Raw genomic sequence first — 21,076 nt, 5'->3', positions numbered from 1 at the left:
GCAGTGGCAACTGATGTACAAGAAGGGAACATGGTAATAGCTACATAATAATTGAAGAGGGGAAAAAATGGTATCTAGAAATAGTAGCACTGTTCATAAAAGAACAAGACGTTTCCAGTAAACATGCATGACGGATCCCAGAAAGATACAGGGACAGTGAACTAAGCAGACTGCATAAGTGAGAACGAAGAGCAGATCAATTGAAACAAGTAGACAGAGAAATGAAACAAGCAGGAAAAAAAAAAAAAAAAAAAAAAGAAAAGGAAAACAAATAAGAGACCCAGGAAGTGCGGAAGGGAAGGGAGATCACAGAGGTACCGAAAAATTAATGCCAAGCCGACTATGGACTGTGGTGCTGTCCCCTTAAGGGAACGCACGCGTGGGCGTGACGTTGCACACAACCGTGTGCACTAATAAAGGAGGCGTTCCAGCTGTGGCATTCGCGACTGGGGAGCCCAAGCAGAGCACTTTGTCTCCGTGTGAGTCTGTGAGGCAGAGGGAGGCCCGGGGCTCAGGGAGCGCTACAGTGGGGGCCAGGGTGTTGAATTCAGGGTCTGGCCATAAATGACTGACACTCCAGTGAACTGTTGAGTTATTTACTTAAGTTCAGGTACATCAAATACAGTTCTTGGAGTCAGGTAAGTAAAAGGGGACATAGGACACCCACCGGCATCCTCTCTCAGGGCTTACATCCTTGCAACTGAGAAACCTGGAACACACTCATAGATAAACATTCTAAGCCCTGCATTCCATCTCAAGAGTCTAGTCACTTGCTCCAGATGCATGCAAAGTTAATCGCAACACATCTTCCCTCCATAGGGACAACAAGAACAGCAGTAAAATATGAGTGACAAGATCAATATTTCATCAAAAAAATGTGTCCAGTAAAGTCCCACCTGAAAAACAAAAGATTAAAGAAAGCATTTCACAATAACCAAAAACAACTCCAAAAGTGTAGACCTTGTCACCACTTCAAAAATCTATTAACATTAATGTCCATCTGTGGAATAAAATGAATAGTCCACCTGTGGAGAGAACATATTAATCTACCTACATGGAACAGCTAATGATGAGCACTGTTATCAAATTAATAACTCTAATGAAGAAATAATCAACTCATAACACTAATATCTCATGTGACTCCCTTCACACCACATCCACTGAAGCTACACATCATACACTTAGATCTAAAAATCCATGCACAGCACCACTCCCTACTCCTGCTACATCACCAGTGAGTAGTTTACATTTGCATTGCCATATATATCACATTGTTTTAGCTGAATTTAAAACCACACTCTTCTTGCAAGAGCTAAACACTATAACGTTGACATTGCACCTGAGTCAACAACCACCATTCCCCACACACATACCATATAGGTCAATTGAGCATTGAACATGGTGACCAAGTAAAGGAAACGCCCCATCAATGTCCAAAATTAAAGCCTGCAGGACCTTTACTGATAATGTGCCTGTGGCAAAATGTAGGGTTAAAGAGCCAGTTCCCAAAAACATGTGTTTTGACACTCATCCAACATCACACTTGTGTCAAAGCAAAAACTAAATAGTGCATCAAATTTTAAGCTTTAAAGTCCACCTGTGGAGAAAACTTGTTAGACACAATATTCATACCAGCAATCATTGTACTGAATACACTGAACCCAGCAACCTCCACCAAACTTCAAAACTAGGAGCCAGCCCCTTCTGTAATGCAGCCACATAACAAAGGTGCTTCCATTGCACCTTTCTCCCATCAACCGCTGCAATGTTCATCTACGCGACTCCCTGACACAGCATTTTCTCATTTAAACTTTAACCAAAGTCACTTCAATTTTCAGCTCCTCACAGCGCCTGTAGCGCTACACTGAGCTCCAATCCACTGCAGCTCCTCACAGCTCCCTGTAGCGCTTCCTTGAGACTCCAGTCGCTGCCATTCCTAACCAATGGACCTCTTGACTTTCCACTGGCACTTTTAAGAAGCTCCCTTGACCTCCTGTCCAATTACTTTTACTCTGCAATGGCGCTTGACAGCCTCTTGCAGCACTTCAGTGCACACTGCAGCATATCACATAGAGGCTCACTTGCCCTTACTAAAGCGCATCTTCACTTCAGCAAAGCGCTATACTTCAGCAAAGCGCCTCTTCACATCTGCAGCGCCTCTTCAGATTTGCAGCACCTCACTGTGCCATACAGCGCCTTGCTGCCTCTGAAGCACCCCTTATGCAGCGACTCTTCACTGCATCTTGCAGCGCCTCACTGTCCTTGCAGCATCACTTCACTGCCCCTGTTCACTGCCTCATGCAGCACCTCGCTGCCTCTGCAGCGCCTCTTCACATCCTGTTGCAGCGCCTCACTGCCCTCGCAGAACCTCTTCACTGCCTCAAGAAGCGATCCTTCACTGCCTCATGCAGCACCTCGCTGCCTCTGCAGCACCTCTTTGCACATAACAGCGCTCCACTGCCTCTGCAGCACCTCACTGCCTTTGCAGCACCTGTTGACAGCCATGGCTGCTCTGATTCCAGTGCCTTCGCAGCGCCACTGCCTGGGCCTTTCTTGCACCACTGCCTCTATAGCACCTCTGTCTGGGCCACGCTTGCCCTCACTGCGCCTGCAGCGCCTCACAGCCATCTAGCGCTCTTACCTGAGAGAGAATCACTTCTCTTAGAGGGGCGGTGGGTGTCTCTCTTTGGTGCTGTCCCCCCAGCACAGCCAGCTTCATCCTCGTCGCCAGTGTTGAATTCAGGGTCTGGCCATAAATGACTCTGACACTCCAGTGAACTGTTGAGTTATTTACTTAAGTTCAGGTACATCAAATACAGTTCTTGGAGTCAGGTAAGTAAAAGGGGACATAGGACACCCACCGGCATCCTCTCTCAGGGCTTACATCCTTGCAACTGAGAAACCTGGAACACACTCATAGATAAACATTCTAAGCCCTGCATTCCATCTCAAGAGTCTAGTCACTTGCTCCAGATGCATGCAAAGTTAATCACAACACAGGGATTCCCCCCACTGCACTACAACATGAACTATTTTGGAATTTGTCTCATCTATCTCCATGAATAAGAAGATGCAAGACGCATAGTCCTCCCTCTACCTCCACGCTGGAGAAGGGGGCATGTGAGGTATCTGAAAGCTGCTAAAGTCTGCTGCTTCAGCCGGCCAGCCACACATCAATGAAAAGGAAAAAAAGCAAGGAACAAGAGCTGCACAGATTTGATAGAATACCACCGTTTTGGGTAACAGTACATGTCCCTTCCCCCTTCTGTCTGTAGCACCAAGATGCCGGATGTGCGAGACTATACAAATGCACATTTTGCTGTTTAATCAAATTGTGCGGAAAACACCTCCTAAAGTGGAAATAAGCGTGTGCTTTGAAAAGTGGCTGCAAATGTGCAACTCCGCCAATCATATCATCGAACCAAACCACACAGGTTTACAGGGTCAGGAACAGAGGCGAATAAGCGGACGAAAACCGCAACAAACCCACTGTGGGAGAAAGGGAGAAGGTAGAAATTTGGAGAACAGCATACCTGGTCCTTGCGTTTCCGAACAGCACTTCCGGGTCAGGGAGACACAAGGTTTAACACATGGCTGACACTTTGCATCATGGGAGTTGTAGTTCCCAGCCCACTAGATAAGGTGCGTATCTATCCTTTTTACGCATCTAATTGTAGCCAATACGGATCATTTCACTTTCTACTGCGTACCGTGTACGCTTTTATTTATTCATTTAAAAAAACATACTTTCCACCACTAGATGGCATTGTAGCATTTCTTTTGTCATTGCCTTTCTTGTGCATGATAATTTCCTACTGAAAGACCACGAGTCCCCTTGCAAATGTGTGACAGTTAAAGAGTAACACAATAAAGCATGCACCCTTTTAAAATGTGGTCATACCATATCGAGAGGGTCACTCTGCTGCTGGTGAGTGCCAGAACTCATGTCCAGTCTGGGCTGCGGATAGTATACCTGCCAGCAGAGAGGTGTCAGGACTGCCCAGCAAAAGGTTAGCAGTCCCGCGGAACCATGCCAGTACTGTGCTATTATTACCGCGCTGTATCATTAGGAGCAGCTCTGATGTTAAGTGACAGCTCGGGCCCAATCTTAAAAGGGAAGAGCATCGCCGCGCTTTTTGTCGCGCCCCCCCCCCCCCCCCGATTATCTGCCGGTGAACTTGCTTCCCGAGCCCACTACGTGGCAGTGAGAGGAGGTCACTGAGGTGGGTGGGGGGCTTTGGGCAAGGAGCCAGGGCCTCCTGCAGCGGAGTCCCCGCATGTGTTTATTCGCTGAAACAAAGGGGCTCTTATTTCTGAAGTCTGGAAGGGGTCTGGTGGCCCTTCCCACCTGGGCCTCCCCGCAGTCTTCATGTCATGTTCCACAAGTGCTGCGTGTGCCCCTCCCCTTTTCTGACAGCACAGCATCTGGAGAATGGGAGGCTGGAAAGCAGAGAACAGCTGGAAAAATATCACACTCACGAGCATCTTTAGTTTAGTGGGACATGGAATGTAAAGTGGACTTCTATGGAAATCTACACTCCCCAGAATCCACGGATGGCGTTCTATTATAATAATAATTTAGCATTTATACAGCACTACGAACCCTCTGGTATCTGAGCGCTGCTTATTAATGTGTGTGTGGTGCCCATTTATCGACTTCGGAAGGATGAAAGGCTGAGTTTGGCACTGCCGGGATTCGAACTTGCATCTGCAGGCTCTGCACAGATGTCAAAGCGAGCGCCCTACTCGCTGTGCTATTGAACCGGCTATTTTCTGCCTCGGGTGAAAAATGTAAAAGGAAAAATGGCAAGTGCCAGAATTTAAAGGGGAAAACGTGGCTCGGTGACTGCAGCTGACATGGGGGAACGACGGTTCTACGAGTGCGGGGGCTGGAAGACAGCGTGAGCTGCGTAAACGCTCACGCATAGGCCCCACATCTCCCATAACATCTGTCCTTGTTCCTCCAGCTTTTCGGACTTTCCATACCCCGTGTGGAGCACTACAAGACCACACCGCTCTAGCTGAGGAATCGGACTATCCTTCTGGGTGAGATCCAGGGCCAGCTGAAGACGTGTTGAGGATGATGGGGAACACTGAGGGCCAGATGTGTTGAGGATGGTGGGGGACACTGAGGGCCAGATTCGGAAAAGGTAGCGCAAATGATAGGCGCAGAGAATGCGCTCATTTCACTTGCACTAGTTTCAGAAAGGCTCTGCTCCCCTTATTCTCAAAGGTGACCTGAGCATTTTAAGGGGGGGTGAGGGGGAGGGAGTCCAACAGAGCAAAAGTGCGCTGTGAGGAGGGGCTGGCCATTAGTGCTGAGAGCCACCACGTGGTTGTTGGGAGCACATTTCACCGAGATGGGCTCCTCTCGATGCAATGCTTGAAAAAAAAGCATGTCCATCTCTGTTTGCGGGATGGAAATTCTAGTGCAACAGTCGCGGTTTAAATCACTGTCTGTCATACTTATAATAAATTTTAAAAAATCATGACAGTTACCCTATCATGATTTACGCCCGCCCCCCCCTCTCCCAGCCCGAATACTGCTCTCATTGGCGCAGCGGGATAACCCTCATTTTTGGGCATTTAAAAGCACATTCTGTTTGTGAATTCAGGATGCACTTTTAAATGCTCAGAAATGCTACCCGATTTGCGCAAATGTGCAAAGGGGTGAAAAAGAGCACCTGAATGAGTGCATCTAAAATGCGCTCATTCAGATGCCCTTTGAGAATGGGCCTGCTCCTTTTTTCGGCGCAGTTTTTAAATGTCCACTGAAAAGCTATCAATCGCTCTTTGCCAGCACGGTGCTAATGTCGGGGAAACCTGAATTAATAGGCAACGAGGTGCTAAGAATGTTGCCTTAAACTGCCAGAGGGAGGCGATAGCCAGCAAAGGCAGCCTGCGAGGTGCACGCTGCGCACATTTAATGTCGTGAATTAAAGGAGTTGATTTCTGTGGAAGAAAACTGCCAACATGGGACAGCTGCTCGGCCCCTCCACAGAGCTCAGGGCCCATTTCAACTAAAAAGGTTAAAAGGCCCCGAGGCCGTAACTGGTAAACACCCATTGCACCTGTATGAACCTCCAGAGCTGGTAATCCTCACGGCTGCCAAACCAATTCATCATTTGTCAGCTAGGATTGCCCTGTGGCTGCGCACCCTCAGTGACAGAAGAAAAACAAACGTACTTGTAAGCACCCTACACTTCCTGATATGCTACCTGTATTGAACCTATTCCCGTCCTCTCTGATCCTAACTTCCGGTGTTCGAGCGAGAGCTAAACTTCCCAGCCGCTGAGTAAGGCAAGCATTCGCAATGCCAACAATTTGATCTATTGTGAAGGCGTGGGAAAAACACCTGCAAGGCACTGCCATAGGGGTATTGATTGGCCATCGATAGTAGCAGGTGCAAAATGCTGCGAGTACCTGAACATCTAAGTGTAGTGCCTGGCAAATGCCTAATAATTATACACAAGCCAAAACTGTTGGCTTTGCCAATGCTTGTTTTTAACAGGACTTCAGTGAATAACACACATAGTGCTTATAAATCAAGTAGTTGAAGACCAACCTAATTAAGACATTTTTATTACACCAGTAAAGCTTTTATAGCTCCAGTTAAGTCCTTAACTGTCATAAGACTGCTTTGAAAAAACACTGACAAGTACTTCAAGTGCAGAGTTTTACGGTAAGGCTTGATTAAAGCGAGCTGAAAGAGTTCCCACGAGGAGATGTTTTGGGCAGGAACTGGGTGGGAATGGCCATAGGGATTAACATGGCTACGGGCAGTTAATTGGTGGGCAAATAACCAAACAACACCTACAAATTTAGTATCCCTCCTCGTATGCCATTTCACCCTAGCCAGTGCAGGAAATGGGAAACATGTATTGGGGGAACCCTCTTCTCCTTTATGGGGTGTGGCTGTCAGGGGGGGCGGAGGGGGAGTGGTCCCAGGCCAGGTAACGCAATGCAGCATCTCTTCATATAATCCCATCCTAGCGATTTGCATAAAATAAAAAAGAATTATGGGAACATAAGTATGTCTAGAATTTTAAATGTGAAACAGGTCTTATTGTGATTCAGTAAGAAACCTTTTTGAGAGAATAATGGAAGTTGAGATCTGCAGTTTTAATTAGTCACACTACTCACCCTAAGAAGAAAATGTCTACATTGCAGGGCAGCTACAAGCATGTGAGGCTTTGGCTGTTACTATATTCATACACCCATGTCAGAGTGTACTGAAAATGTCCGTTTGCTGAAACGTGTGTTGCTGTGCAGGCTTCAGGACAGATCTTGCTGGCAGTATCCTGCTTTGAAGCAGAGTTGTCACACACTATTACAAGCAACCCACGCTTTGTGGAGCTGACTGCTTACAGAAGAGACTCATGAGTGCTGCAAAGTGCTCTTTCCCGGCCTTAAGCCCGCCTCCCAGCCCTCCCCCTCTCGTAATTGGTTGCCTCCCTGGCCTTACCTGTTCCTCCCTGGGCAGCCCACTGCCCGGCACCCCACTGTGGCTAAGGGCCACAGGACAAGGGCGGCTCCCACATTGGCGGTCCCAAGTTGTGCAGGTGTCAGCAGGGGAAGCCAATGAAGCCACCAGACACCGACAAAACTAAGTGCTGACATGGGGGGTGCAGGGGGGGTAGAGCTATTACTCTACTCCAGAAAGCTCCTGCCACTCTAACCTACCTTCAATGGCCTAGACTGCTACAGACTTACACCGTGCATTATTAGAGAGAGATGTGACCACCAGCCTAAACCTATCCATGGCTGGACAGCAAACATTGCCTGCAGTATAATGTTAACTAGTACCATACCCGGAGAGAACCACAAAGATTAACCTGTGCCAAATCTAGACAGAAATGTGATTGTTAGCATATGCCACATTTACATTGGAATTCTCAAGTTTAGCCCGCACCACATCTAGATGGAGGTGTGATTGTTGGCATGTGCCGCACATATATGGAATTCCTAAGTCTAGCCTGCGTCACATCTAGATAGTAATGTGATTCAATGATTGCCATACGATTCGCCTGCCATGCCAGGACCAAGCGTGCCATGCAATCATGAATCAATAACCGACTCACTAACAATTTCACCCCTCCGCATATATCCTCTCAAACTCTAAACAAACACAACCACAACTCTATAACACAACAAACCGCACAATCTTCACTACACAGCAACAAGAAAACAAAAAACAGACTTGCACAACAGTACACAACGGCTACCGAACGGAAAACACCCCAAGCCCAGCCAACGGACCCACCGGGCTGAGGCCGCAAACAGCACACCACGGCTCTCTTGCACTTTTCCAACTTACTCCCACTAACTCAACCCGCCCTCCTCCACGTTTCTTTTTCAGAGCCGCCAGAGCGCCAGGGGACCACTCCGGTGGTGATAGTGCGCGGTACAAATATCCATTAACATAACATCTAATAGTTTCATATACTAAAAAGTAAAGTTTACTTCAATGTCTTTAGTTGAATGTTCTTTAACCATATATAACAACACAGCAGAGTTTTGTGACAAATCGCCAAACCTAAGTGAGTTTATGGAAGAACTTATTTTTTGGTGTGTTTTTAAAGTGCTGAAAATAAAGTGGGTAAACGTTTTACCTTTTGCATCGTATTTTCCATTCAGGATGTGGAAAAGGTACAGTGATTTTATTTCGGCCCAATATGCTGCTATAAGGATTTACATGTTGTCAGGATGCTTTACTATGCAATTTGTTTATTTTGCAAGTAAACTCTATAGGACAGTATTATTGTAGGTCTTGACACCCAAAACTTACATTTTTGTTCCAAGTAAAACATGGAAGAAGGTGGCTGTTCCCAAATTGAAAGAGTGGGTTAAAATCAAAGCTTTGCTGTTTAACGTAACTGTGTGATCCTGGGCAAATAATGCAATCTCACCCTGACTTCAATTGCATAAATTGGAGTGTTTATAAATGATAACATTTACACCCTTACAATAGGACCGTTTTAAGTGTAGGGACACATTGGTGTATCCTGGTGCTCCTCTGCTAGTGGCTCCAATACTGCTGCATAGAATTGCATTATTGCTGCACTAGCCCTCCCCCAGTCTTGTAACACTGTATTTGACAGGCCGACATAGTCTCACCAGCCAGTCAGTGCACCAGAGATTCTACTATAGCGGACTGTGGTAGAACCAACATTACATTTTCTCCCCCGTTGCTCCCAACCACTGAAGTTGCTTGGGCCGTGCAGAGTACTGCCCCACACTCTGCAATGTCCTGTTTTGCTATGATATTGAGTCTTTCATTGCACATCTGCCAATTTCGCACTTTCTAGGACCTTCAGGATCTGCAAGAAGTGAGCGTTTCAGACTCAAAGGAGAGCAGTTAACTGATTGTAACATTGAAGCTGCACTAGAATAGTCTTATTACAACGGTTAATGAAGGTAGATGCCCATACACAAGTAAGTTTGCCACTCCTCCACAGTCTCTGAATTTAGTGCCTCTCTCAAAATTTGAAGGGTTAGCCCACCCCTACATTTTAGCCTAGGTGCACTCCTGGCTGGGTGCACTTGCATTTTGTTAGGCAAAGAGGTGAGCCTTTCCCCGAAACTGGCAACATTAAAGTTTTACTGCGTTTATTCAGAAAAGTTCCTACAGTATCCGTGTGAGTGCACACAACATTACCACATCAACTAGAGCTGTAGTTGAAGTCTATAATATGCGTGGAAAATCTAGAGTAGTTCTGAGTTTTTCCAACAAGCTACCCAAGTCAAAAAGGAAGATCTCCCTGGAATCATTCGAGTCTTCAGGTGACTCCATCCTAGCGTCACCCATGGCTAGTTCAGAATATGGGTCCTTGAGTATGTGTATAGGCTGAAATATTCAAATGAGATGACTTGAGTTATCACAAAAACTACTCCAAGAGGAGTTCTGATTACTTCCAATGATGATCTTGTATTACTCCAGGATGACCCCATGCCAACTTCAGGATAGGTGGGGGAAAAGAGGGGGGGGGGGGGGGATTACTCCAGGATGACCCTGTGACAACTTTAGGATGGGTTTGAAATTGTGAACGATTATTGCAGCCAACTTCAGGAGGATGTTGCTTTCAAACGATTTAGGAAGAGAGTTTCAATTCCTTGTGTGTAAGATGGGTGGTATTACTATAGGGTTAGACTTACGGATGGTGTACTGGAAAACATGGAATTTGCAGCCGTTACTTGCCATCTTTGCTAGAGCACTCAAAAGGTCAATAACTAAGGTTTGCTGATTTAGTATACAAAACTACAAATCCACCCCGCAATGTCACAAACCAACCTCTAAACTCCCTCATTTCATATCTCACCTCTAGCTAACATGGCATCACACCCAATAAACTCCCACAATTACAAATCGCTGCACTAAAGTAAACACTTTGTGACCTAAACAGAATCCGTTAATGGCCTAACTGCATGACAAGACTGCCGATCACTTCACCCAATATCACTATGAGCAGCTAGCAATTAGTTCGACCATTCACCACACCCAAGAAAACATTAGCTGACCCCCAACAGAAATCCAATTGCACAAAAACATGTACCATTTACAAGTTGGCACCAACTCACAAATTCACCACATCAACTATAATAGTTCTACACACAGGAGCACTTGCATCTTCAGTTTCACAGAGCAGCATGTGAGCTACAATTACATCGTAGATTAGTACCAGTGGCTGACATAGCAACCAAACTCGGTTGTGGGGATGTTCCAATTCCACTGTTTTTTTTAAACCGTTATCTGTAAGATTGCACAGGTGTGTGGTAACGTGTAGGTGTCACTTCATGGTCCAAACAGGCATGACCGTCATACTGTATGTAACTGTTAAGAAGACGTGATAGAGTTGAGCATGTCAAATTAGATCTGTCCGACAAAACATTTGTAGCAGACAATCGACAGGTTACTTTATAGTTCAATATTTTGCAGTTGTTGCACAGCTACATCTCTGGGAACCGCAACATTACACAGATATCTGACGATTTAATGCGGTGTCTATCAATTGTCCAGGTGAAGTAAGATGCAGGTTCTGAGGAAGGAATGAAGAACACTGGCCATCCCCGCCAAAAAGGTTTTCCAGGTTTTGTGAACAGCCATTAATACATTTTGGAATAGTCCGTTTTCACCCATCAGCTTTTACAATTCACTGCATCTTCTTTTTCCAGATTCCACCAGTAGCTGCTTTTTCTCTTCTACCTTTCTTTTTAAAGCCTCAATTATAGCTTTTCGTTATTTCATCAAATGTTTCCCATGTCTTAATACCGTTTCTTGGCTGCGGGTATGAAAAAGGCATGTTGAAACTTCATAATGTGACTACCAATACAACAAACATTTTGCCTGAGCTGTACACTGGGGTGACTCCCCTTAAGCGTGACACTATCCACCCCCTTATTCTTGCTCTCCTTGGTGCTTTCCCTCCCTCCCCATGCAGCTACCCACAACTCAGTGTAGCTGCACACATAAAAGTGTGTATGGGTACATACCCTTTAGAGAGCGCCGTGACCACTATAATTTATAAATAGTGGCAAGCTGCGTGACCAATTCCACAAGGTCTACGCATAAAGACCTTAAATGAATAGGAAGGAAAACAGATTTGTATTTGCAAATCGCGCTCTACCTTGGACATCCTAGATTAGTTCCCCAACCCGTGGACTACATTTTCAGGATTGCATCCAAGGTAAAAAAAAAAATAGTTTAGGAATTTCGATTTGGGGAACCAATCCAAGATGTCCAAGCACCACTAAAGAGTTTTAGCGCAACGCGCCAGCCATTGAAAGGTCTCTTGGGACTCAACCCTTTAACCATCAAGTACTATCAAAAAATTGTTTCAAGATATTTTCACAATCAACTTCCAAACCTGCTCACCATACCAAGTGTTCAATTTCAAGGCCTTGAAGACGACCAAGGTCGAAACATTCGTCGGCTGACTTTATGGGAATAAATTCACCTACAGATGAATACCCTGATAATATTGTTTTACCTTCATTCTAAAAGACTGTATACCTAACTTTAAGGAGGTAGACTGCGATTCGCCAATAGCAATCCATTCTCTGTCCTAGCTGCACACATACCTGGACTATGGTCCCCGAGGGCGTTTAACCCATAAGGCGTTGCCAATAAAATAAGAGAAATCAGTAGACCATCTATAGTTACTCTAGAGGAAAGATGCTGTAATTGAGGTGGGCATTGTGTAGCATTCATCTGTATGTGTGAAAAAGGGGAACGCCTCCACATATGGACGTCAGATGTACCCTCCTTCCCCAAATATCAAATAGATGGGAAGAAAAAATACATTGCTTACCCAACTAGAAATGCATGACTCCTTGAAATACTTTCCTACACGTATTTCTCTTCTACTTTCATCGATACCCTCTATCAGCAATTTCCAATTAACTTCACCAGGAATTGCAAAGGCTCAAATTCCCCATCCTTTCAAATGCACAGAGAATTGCCTGAATCAAAGAGTGCCATGATGATTTGAATTATTGTCTAAAAGAAGCAATACAATATGTAAATTTAGTATGTGCCAAGTATTTGTGAACCAGGTCTGTACACAAAACCATTAATTTATAGTGGGCTTGCTATGGATGTTCCTGCCTGATGTGCCCTGATTTATGAGTGAAGCGTCTCTTGGTGCTTGGTTAAATTCCTCCAAGACTTCCACCTATTGTGGCTTTAACTAGTTGCATCTGTTCGCAAATTTAGAGGTGTGTGTTCTGGAGCGGCAATACGTTCTTAACTGCAGAGCTCTTGTACCTAAAATGCTGCAGTCATTTTGTGCGTGTCCTTTAAAGACAAAAACATGTTTCAGTTTCTTAAAAGTAAATATCAACCATAGAGAGCCCCACCTTGCAAACAGCAGCATGAACAGGAAATAGGAGGGTATGCAGTGACAGAACCCATGACCAAAGTGATCTTTACTGGGGGGAGAGGAGAGGGGAAGTAAATAGTACACCTTAGCAGGAAGGCCTTTGCTAATATGAGCCAGGCACTATCCTCCAGAAGGGTCAGAAGTCCCCCCAACCCCCATAAGCATCGCTAATGTGCAATAAATTATGCACTACAGCTGAACTAGTGCAGCGCTCATAGCAGTGGAAAAATCCTGCAAAAAAGTAAACCAAGCCATGGGTAAACTTTGCAGAGGCATGGTTTCTCACACATGCACCACGGCTGGATACATGTAGATAACCTATTACATAGAGGATCAGGTGCACCTATCTGAGGAAGGCGTGGACTATTTGTGTGGAACATTGTGGGGGCATTGGAGCAGCAACAGCATTAAAGCCAGAGAGGGGCAGCCAGTAGGAGCATTTATCCCCTACTTGGCAACGGTTTGAAAGCAATCAGCCTGATCCGTATAACAGTCGTGTGGCACTGGGAAGGAGTCGCCCCACCCACGAAAAGTGGGCGTCTTTGCTGAACAGCTAGGGCGTCTTATGGCAGAGGCCTTCAAACCGGGGGGCCCCCCCCCCCCAAGGATGCCAGTTGGTGGGGGGGGGGGGCTTGAAGGATTATGGTGACTTTTTAATAGTAAATATAAAAATGTGGCGGGGGCAGAAATTTTACTCGGGGGTGGGCTCAGCATAAAAAACCTTTAAGACCATTGCCTTAACCTTTTAACTGCCATGCCCCCCCCCCCCCCAAGTGCCAAGGCCTTTTTTGGCAATTTTGGTATTTCGCCATTCAATGCCTTCTAACGTTTTCTGTTTCATTAACGTTTTCTGTTTCATTAACCCCTTAGGTGCCACGGACAAGATACCTCGCCCTTGGCACTCAAGGGGTTAAGGGAATAAAGTGACCTCCCACTTTCAAAGAGCAAAGCTATTCACAGCACTCGCCCAGGTCAGAAAACTCCCACTACTGCCCCACTGCCGATACACAAGGCTTCTGAAAAATTCAGACAAGCAAGAAAATAGCTCAACATCATCTAACGAGAATGAACTGGTCCCATCATTAGATAAAAAGAAAAAGCATTCACCCCAGATCATCAAACAAATGATCCAAAAATATATTTTCAAAATTAATGACAAGGATCACTATGCATAGCAAGCATTCAATAAAGTACAGGCAAACTAGCTTCAATTAACTGCTGATGTCAAGTGGTTGGAAAAAAAACAAAGAAAACACATTGAATGGGCAATAAAATCCCTCCTGGAACCGTCAACCTATATAGAGAATGTGACATAAGTAGAACTAGAACATGCAGTAATCCAGAGTCCCAGAAACTTACATTTGTATATATTAAATCATGTAGCGATTTCCCCAAAGTGTTGAACAAACAGTAGAGCAGGATTCATGAGGGGAATTAAACATGGCCCCCTGCGCACAAAGGCTGGCACAACTAGCCCTACTGTGAACCGAAAAGGCAATGGAAAACGGGGATGAACAAACCATCTATGTGCCCTTTAAAATAAAGGCCATAAAAAGCTCAGCCTCGCGGGTATAACATCCGTAACTTCAAGCAGTGAAAAAACAATATTCAAAAGCATTGTTTAAATGCCAGACAGTTCGCTTTTTATGGGGGGGGCAGCTTTACAGAACCTCTTTAGGGGCGCTTTGACCTTGAACTTCACAGAGTACCTCTCCTGTACACTTTTCACATTACACAACTCTCAACCAGGGATTTTGCAAAGGTTTGTTTAGTACATTAAGCTTCTGCCGTTTAAGCCCACACGTGCACTGTCCCCCAGGGACCCAGGAGGATAAGACCTCATCCAAACTAGCAATCAATATGTATGTTAACATATAGTAGTGGCAGCAAGATGGCAATTAGGTTTTTTTGCCTTTTTTTTATTAATAAAAAAAACATTTTCTTGATAACAAGATAGTCACTCTGCAGGCAGTGGTCTTCAAACTTGTTTGACCCCCCCCCCCCCCCCCCCCAAGCCCTCCGTAAGAAAAAGGTACTTGACTTTGGCACCTCTATCCACGGACTCCAAAATGTTATCTGGTGTAGAATGGTGCCAAACAACATTCTTTCAGAATCATTGCTTGCAATAACTCAAATTAGAGGGCAAATATTTGTTAACGCAGCATTCCGAATTCTTTGCTACAAGGGACACGATTAAACGTAGCGTTGGATATTTATTTCCTACAGTAACGTAGGACATACAAGTACAAAAACTTGATTACTATCAATGCAGTCACTTGGAAGTTGGACAGTGGCATACTGGTGAGCTAGTGTGAAGGGTGGGCCTGCCTTTCAGCAGCCAGCCATCACTATTGGGTTCAGATTTTGCAATAGCCAATCACAGGTGTTCTTCCAGCTTCGACTGATATTTAGTCTTATGGGCTGCAAAAGTTGAAAATCCAATATTGCAAAGGTACGAGGTGCTGAAAGGTAACAGTACATTGACTGCATTTGGGTAAAGGAGGAAACTGCATTTGCCAAAAAAAATTTGAATTGACTTCAGTTGGCGGTCACTTTGAAGTTCCATTAAGTTCCTCCTGGAGGTGTATTGGGAGGGGGTCAGGCCCCTACGTCCGATAGGAAAGGCTGAACCACTCAGTCATTGATGCTACAATTGTCCTCAAAGTACTTTTGAGAGTGGTTCTGAGATGGTTTCCCATTAGTTCAACAACACATGAAAAAGATCATACTCCACCTCCTCAAGAGCATCTGCTACAAAGGAAATACGTCGGAATGCAGACATTAACCCTCCGCCTCCAAAGCTCCAACTTCTTCTTGAATGCTGACATTTTTGCGTTCATAGCCAATGATGTGGTTTCTTTTCTGTGCCTTGCAGAGAGAGGTTTAGAAAATGTAGCTTTTCAAAGAGGTTGCCATAGTAAGCTAACAGTACAAACCAGTTCTTTCGTCTGGTCTAAACCCAGGAGAAAGCGTCTCACTATGTTCCAGAGTTCCTAAACACAATTTTAACCTTTCCCCCCTGGAGAGCAACCTAACCTCCGTGTGAAACAAAGCATCATGTTCAGCTCCCATTTCTGCACATAATGTGGCAAACCGGTGGGCTCTTCTGCAGTGCATCTTAATAAAAAAGCACAATCTTTACAAAAGAAGTCAGCACCTCTGAGAGTCCATTCCCCATATTGCGCACAGGCAAAGCTTCCCGGGGATCACGCAGTGTGTGTGTCCACAATATATGTGGAGCTAATATCAACACTTTTGCTTTTAACCCAGTTCTAGCACCAGACATTGAAGGAGCACCATCCAAGCAAATACCAACACACGCTTCCCACTTTGGGCAGTGGGAACTTAGGAAGTAGTTAACAATGTTAGTGACTATAGATGCAGTTGCTCTGCCCTGAATTGGTTTACAAAATATTTCTCCAATATTTCAAGCACGATATCAATTCTGTACTGATAGAAGAGGACAGGTCAGTGATGCGGCGGAATATTGTGGTGTCAGACAAAGATTATTTTGCATTTAGTGCACCGTCACTAAGCATTACCTGGTTGACAGTGAGAATTGTTGTCAGAATTACTCGCAGCATCTGTAAAGGGCTCCCCCCCCCCAGATAATGTGGTAAGAAGCTTCCAAAGCATTTGCAGGTACTGAGGCCACGTTTTAACAGTGTCTTTTGCTTGTGTATGCCTTGTAGCTGCCGTACAAACAAATCCCTGTTTTTTTGTGCTAAGATTTTGTTTCCAAATGAGCCTTAAGTGTTGGCTTCAGGCTTGCTAATGTAATGCCACAAACCACACACTGCAGCTTAACTTGTCAGCAACTGCGATCCATGTGAACCCAAAACGTAAAAGACACATTTCCGTGTTTTTGCATTTCTCGTGTCCGTTTCCACCTCTCCTTCCGCTTTTCGTTTGAGATTCCTACCATCTTTGGGCACTAGGAAACTATCCAGTTCTATTTCTGCATTTTAAAGCCTGAACACAAAAAAAAGACTGATTTTTCCCCAGCCGATTTGTATTGACTTTAGAGTGCGGAATTCACATACTGCCCTCCTCCTTCCCCACCCTCTCATTAACTCGTCAATCGGGGGGGGGGGGGAATTTCCCTCCCCCAACACATGCATCTTACCCACATGCGCACACAGTCCAAAACACACCTCTGCCTCATGTGATGACTCGCTGGGTCTCACAGAGCCTGCGCGCACTCATGTGTGAAAGGGGTTTGAAAAGTATGATTGTTCGATTTAGAAAGACCGCTCTGAGCGGTCACAGAGCAGTGTTTCTAAATTGACCCCCCCCCCTCCACCCAATCGGTACAGTGAAAAAGATATTTTCACTTAGTACCAATGATCATCTAAAAAAGGAGCCTGACTGAAAAAATTGCGAACACTCCCCACGTTAATTTATGGCACGTTATTTTTTTAAACCATTTAAAGTTTTCAAAAATTAAACATGCTTTAAAAGATTTAAATTGACAAACCCCACATAAGATTTAAAACGAACCACGTGAAAAGGCTTGGGGGGGAAAAACAAACTCAGCAGAAATGGGTCAGAAATACTGCTTGGATTAAAAAAAAAAAACACCACATTGATACAAGTCTCAGAAGACTCCCTGTTCAGATCGGGAATTTCTAGCTCTAATATTTTGTTGAAGTGTGGTCCTGGACTAGGCCACAGGGCGGCGAAAACCACACCTGGATGCACATTGCACAGGGCTGATATAAATGTTCAGCACTTCTCCTCAACCAACATTACATAGGGAGAAGAAATCCTTACTTGCCCGCATGACTGGGTCAAGTGCTTCACTGGATTTTTCTTGCTGGGACAGAGGTGGTTAGGATGACACACCGACGCTTGGAGCGATGCTGCTGCAATCAAAAGTTAGTCAAGAATACATGTGTCTACCTGAGACTTCAAAAATGAGCAGGGGTTAAAACCAGCTCTTGGGTGTTAGGCATCAGCTAGTAAGCAGGACGTAACGCTGGGAAACCAGGAGAGAGTACACAGTGCACTGTTAATGCAACTCCCACATAGACGTGAACATTCAGTACCGCCCCAAACTGGACATGAGAAAGGAACAGCCTCAAAAATAGGTTTGAAATCCCTGATTGTGACTCCTACTATACCTTTAAAATTACCCCACCATCACCCACAGCAAAATACAGTTGTTTAAAAATAAAAAAAAAAAATACATTCTTACCGTCAGAAAGTCCCAATACAGATGTCAGGATTTTTTTATGGTGCCATTGCTGATGGGGACTTTGCTGTCCAAGCTGGGATGATTAAGCCAAATGTGTTCCTGCAATTGAAAAAGTACAATAAAAAAAATATTATAAACATACCAGATTGACCGTACCAATATGTGCGCACTACACTCTGCCAGTCGGCACACATTTTCCCCCGCACACAAAATGGACTTAGGGTGCAGGGTCCAACCGGGAAATCACCAAGGTTCCCTAGCTGGAAGATCGAGCAGTCAAGAGCACACACCTGAAAACGTGACTCATACTCAGTCACAGACAAAAAATAGAGCGAGCGAAAGAGCATCAACTTGTTATAGATTACCCTAACAGTTGGGAAGTCCAGCCTGCTGGCAATAAAATCATTCATCTACATATCAACTCACCGAGCCAACTTTAGGAAACATCAAGTAATAGCCATGTAGCTTATACTGCAGTTAGGTAACAGCGCTGACTTAGCAGCAGTCTGCCGCATCTGCCATGCCAGACACGAGGGCCCCTGGCTTCTCTGCAACATATGGTGCCACATGCAGGCAAAGGCCTGGCACCCACAGTAGGATGATATACATGAATTCCACTTTAAAATCACTTCTATGGCAGCGGTGGAACCGATGTACTGTTGGTAATGCAGTGATTTTAGTATATCGTGGGATGCATAGACTTGCTCTATAGTAGATAGCTCCCAGGGTAGGTCAGTAGGTTGACAAGACCATTGCTGAGACTGTGTTTAAGGTTGAATTTAACCAAAACAATACAAATTATGCAAAACGTGTTAATCGATAGGGCTTTTTGCAATTAATTATTAAAAAAAGGAAGTGCTATGAAATGTGTTTGGCCAAGGGATGGGTTGGGGTATTTCTGCCTCTGTTTGGCACCCATGAACCCAGTTTAATTTTCTAATAACTGCTGTCTACACAATGGAAGCATCAATTTGTAAACATAACATATTGATGAATATAACCTGTGATAAAAATACAAAGCAAGGGGCACACAAATTGTATTAGGGAAAAAAGTTTGGAAATTACTTTTGTCCTTTGAATGTGTAAAACGCACATTTGAACAATGTGTCCCCGCCACAGTGAAGTTCATGGCCCATTGATTTCCGTGGTGTCCCTTTCAGGACAGAAAAAACAAATGGGATGAGCAAACAGAGCCAGGAAATGCACGAGTGGCGGCTGGGGAAAGGAGACCTTCTTAGATTAGGTCACCAAGCCCCCAGCTTCCCTCTGCAAAGCTGGGGGCTTGATAAAGCCTGGTCCTGGCTGAGGCAGGCCGGGTCCAGAGATCCGGCCAGACATCCAATGCCAGATCTCAGACCCGGCCAGCGATGTCCCATGGACCAGAGGGACAGCCAAAGCAGAGGGACAGCCAAAGCAGGGGCAGGGCGGTGTTGTAGGATATCTTGCTACCCCACGGCAGATTGCTGGAGAGCCCAGAAATCTCTTGTGGGGGAGCTGGATATCATACAACACTGGCAACGTGTGCTTCCGTCGCCGCTCGCCTCTTCTTCCCCCATGGCCAAGCAAGGTGGAGGCACATAGGTAGAGGGGCGCAGGGGGAACCAGCATTGCAGTGATCCAGCCCCCCTGCTCACCTTTCCCCATGCGTTAATCTTCGTGGGTCCAAAGGGGGAGAGGGAAGCAGAGGGACCGACAAAGGCCTGAAACGCTTGCTTCCCAGCACTCCCTCCAACTGTGGTGTGGCGGTCTGAGGCGAGAAGCGGCATCCCTTACCAGGCAATAACACGCTGGCGTCACCAGCAGGAAGCAACAACGCAGCATGGACACGATCCAAATTCAGGAAAGCGCACGCCCAGGCTGCATTTATTTCCCGCGCCCTCATCACGTTGCACTGAGCATGTATTTTCTCGCTGTCCTGGATCACACGTCCCACAGATTGAAGACCTCTGCCTACAGTATGGCTATTTTTTTAGGGCTAAATACTTGTCAGCAAGATAATAATTATTTTCACTGTATACTAGCAAAGCAATATACAGGCACCTAGTCAGTGAGACAAGGCAGGTAAATCAAGGAAGTAGCAGGGAAATGAAGGAAGTCGGCCCTATACAGAAAGAAAGACATATGGGGGTCGGGGGGGTCAAGACAGACATCTTGTGGTACAGATGAATGCACTGCCTGGCAGCACTGAGCGGTAAAGCCAAGCACATCTCCCTGCAATGTTCAAAACCCCTCACCTCGTAAAGGCAGTAAAGTTACAGAAATACCAAGGGAACTGCATGCCGTCTTAGTGAGCTCATTGCTGTTTTAACAGTGAAAAAAACTGTTTTGGCAAATAACGGCAGCATTGGTCATTGGACCGGCTCTCGTCGGATCAGAGATCCGGCACCAGATGTGTAGCCGGATTGCGGGATCCGGCCAGAGTCAGCCGCCGCAAACGCCAAACCCATGCTCTGCGATGGGTTACTTTGGAAAAAAAAGAAAGAAAAGAAAGCGCTTGCGGCAGCACAGAGTAGGGGGGTGGAGCAGCTCATTGCTGCCATGAGTGCTCCGATGGCTCCGCCCCTACATGTACACAGCAGGACTTTGATACAGGTCACAGCTAGAGGAAAAGCAAACTAACTTCCTCTGGTGACCCCATGCAAAGTGCACAGGGTCACCAGCGGAAGAATTTATGCAGTGTTTGTCGGATAAATGAACGCGGATTATTCATTTATTTATGCAATGTTTGTTGGATACTTGTATCTGACAAACATTGTTTTTTTTTTTTAAATGTATGCAAACAAAAAAAAAAACAGGTCAAACATTGCATGAATAAATAAATATCCCCATTATCATTGAAACTATCCCACACAATGCAGCCACCCAACTGCAGAAGCTGTGCCAGGTGTAGTTCAAGTAAAAGAAAACGTTGCTTATGGCGAACAGAAATCTGTAGGTTTTAAGAATGAGGTTGCAGGACAATCCCTCAGTTTAAACTAGGATGTCCCCACAGATTATCTGC

The 21,076-nt window shown here is 45.2% G+C and overlaps 1 protein-coding gene across 2 annotated transcripts in view; it reads right to left on the bottom strand.

Annotated features, from left to right (window-relative positions):
• The window catches only part of C1D (C1D nuclear receptor corepressor), a 292,815-nt gene that overhangs the window by 269,760 nt on the left and 1,979 nt on the right, over positions 1-21,076 (bottom strand). For both annotated transcript variants that reach the window (XM_069608151.1, XM_069608152.1), the window contains exon 2: positions 18,076-18,174. The gene's annotated coding sequence lies outside the window, so the exon portion shown is untranslated. The remainder of the gene's footprint in view (positions 1-18,075; positions 18,175-21,076) is intronic.

Source organism: Ambystoma mexicanum, chromosome 4q, assembly GCF_040938575.1.
Source record: "Ambystoma mexicanum isolate Mex_15411 chromosome 4q, UKY_AmexF1_1, whole genome shotgun sequence".
NCBI classification, from domain to species: Eukaryota; Metazoa; Chordata; class Amphibia; order Caudata; family Ambystomatidae; genus Ambystoma; species Ambystoma mexicanum.
The sequence above is the reverse complement of the archived record's forward strand: the minus strand, read 5'-3'. Positions and strand labels throughout refer to the sequence as shown.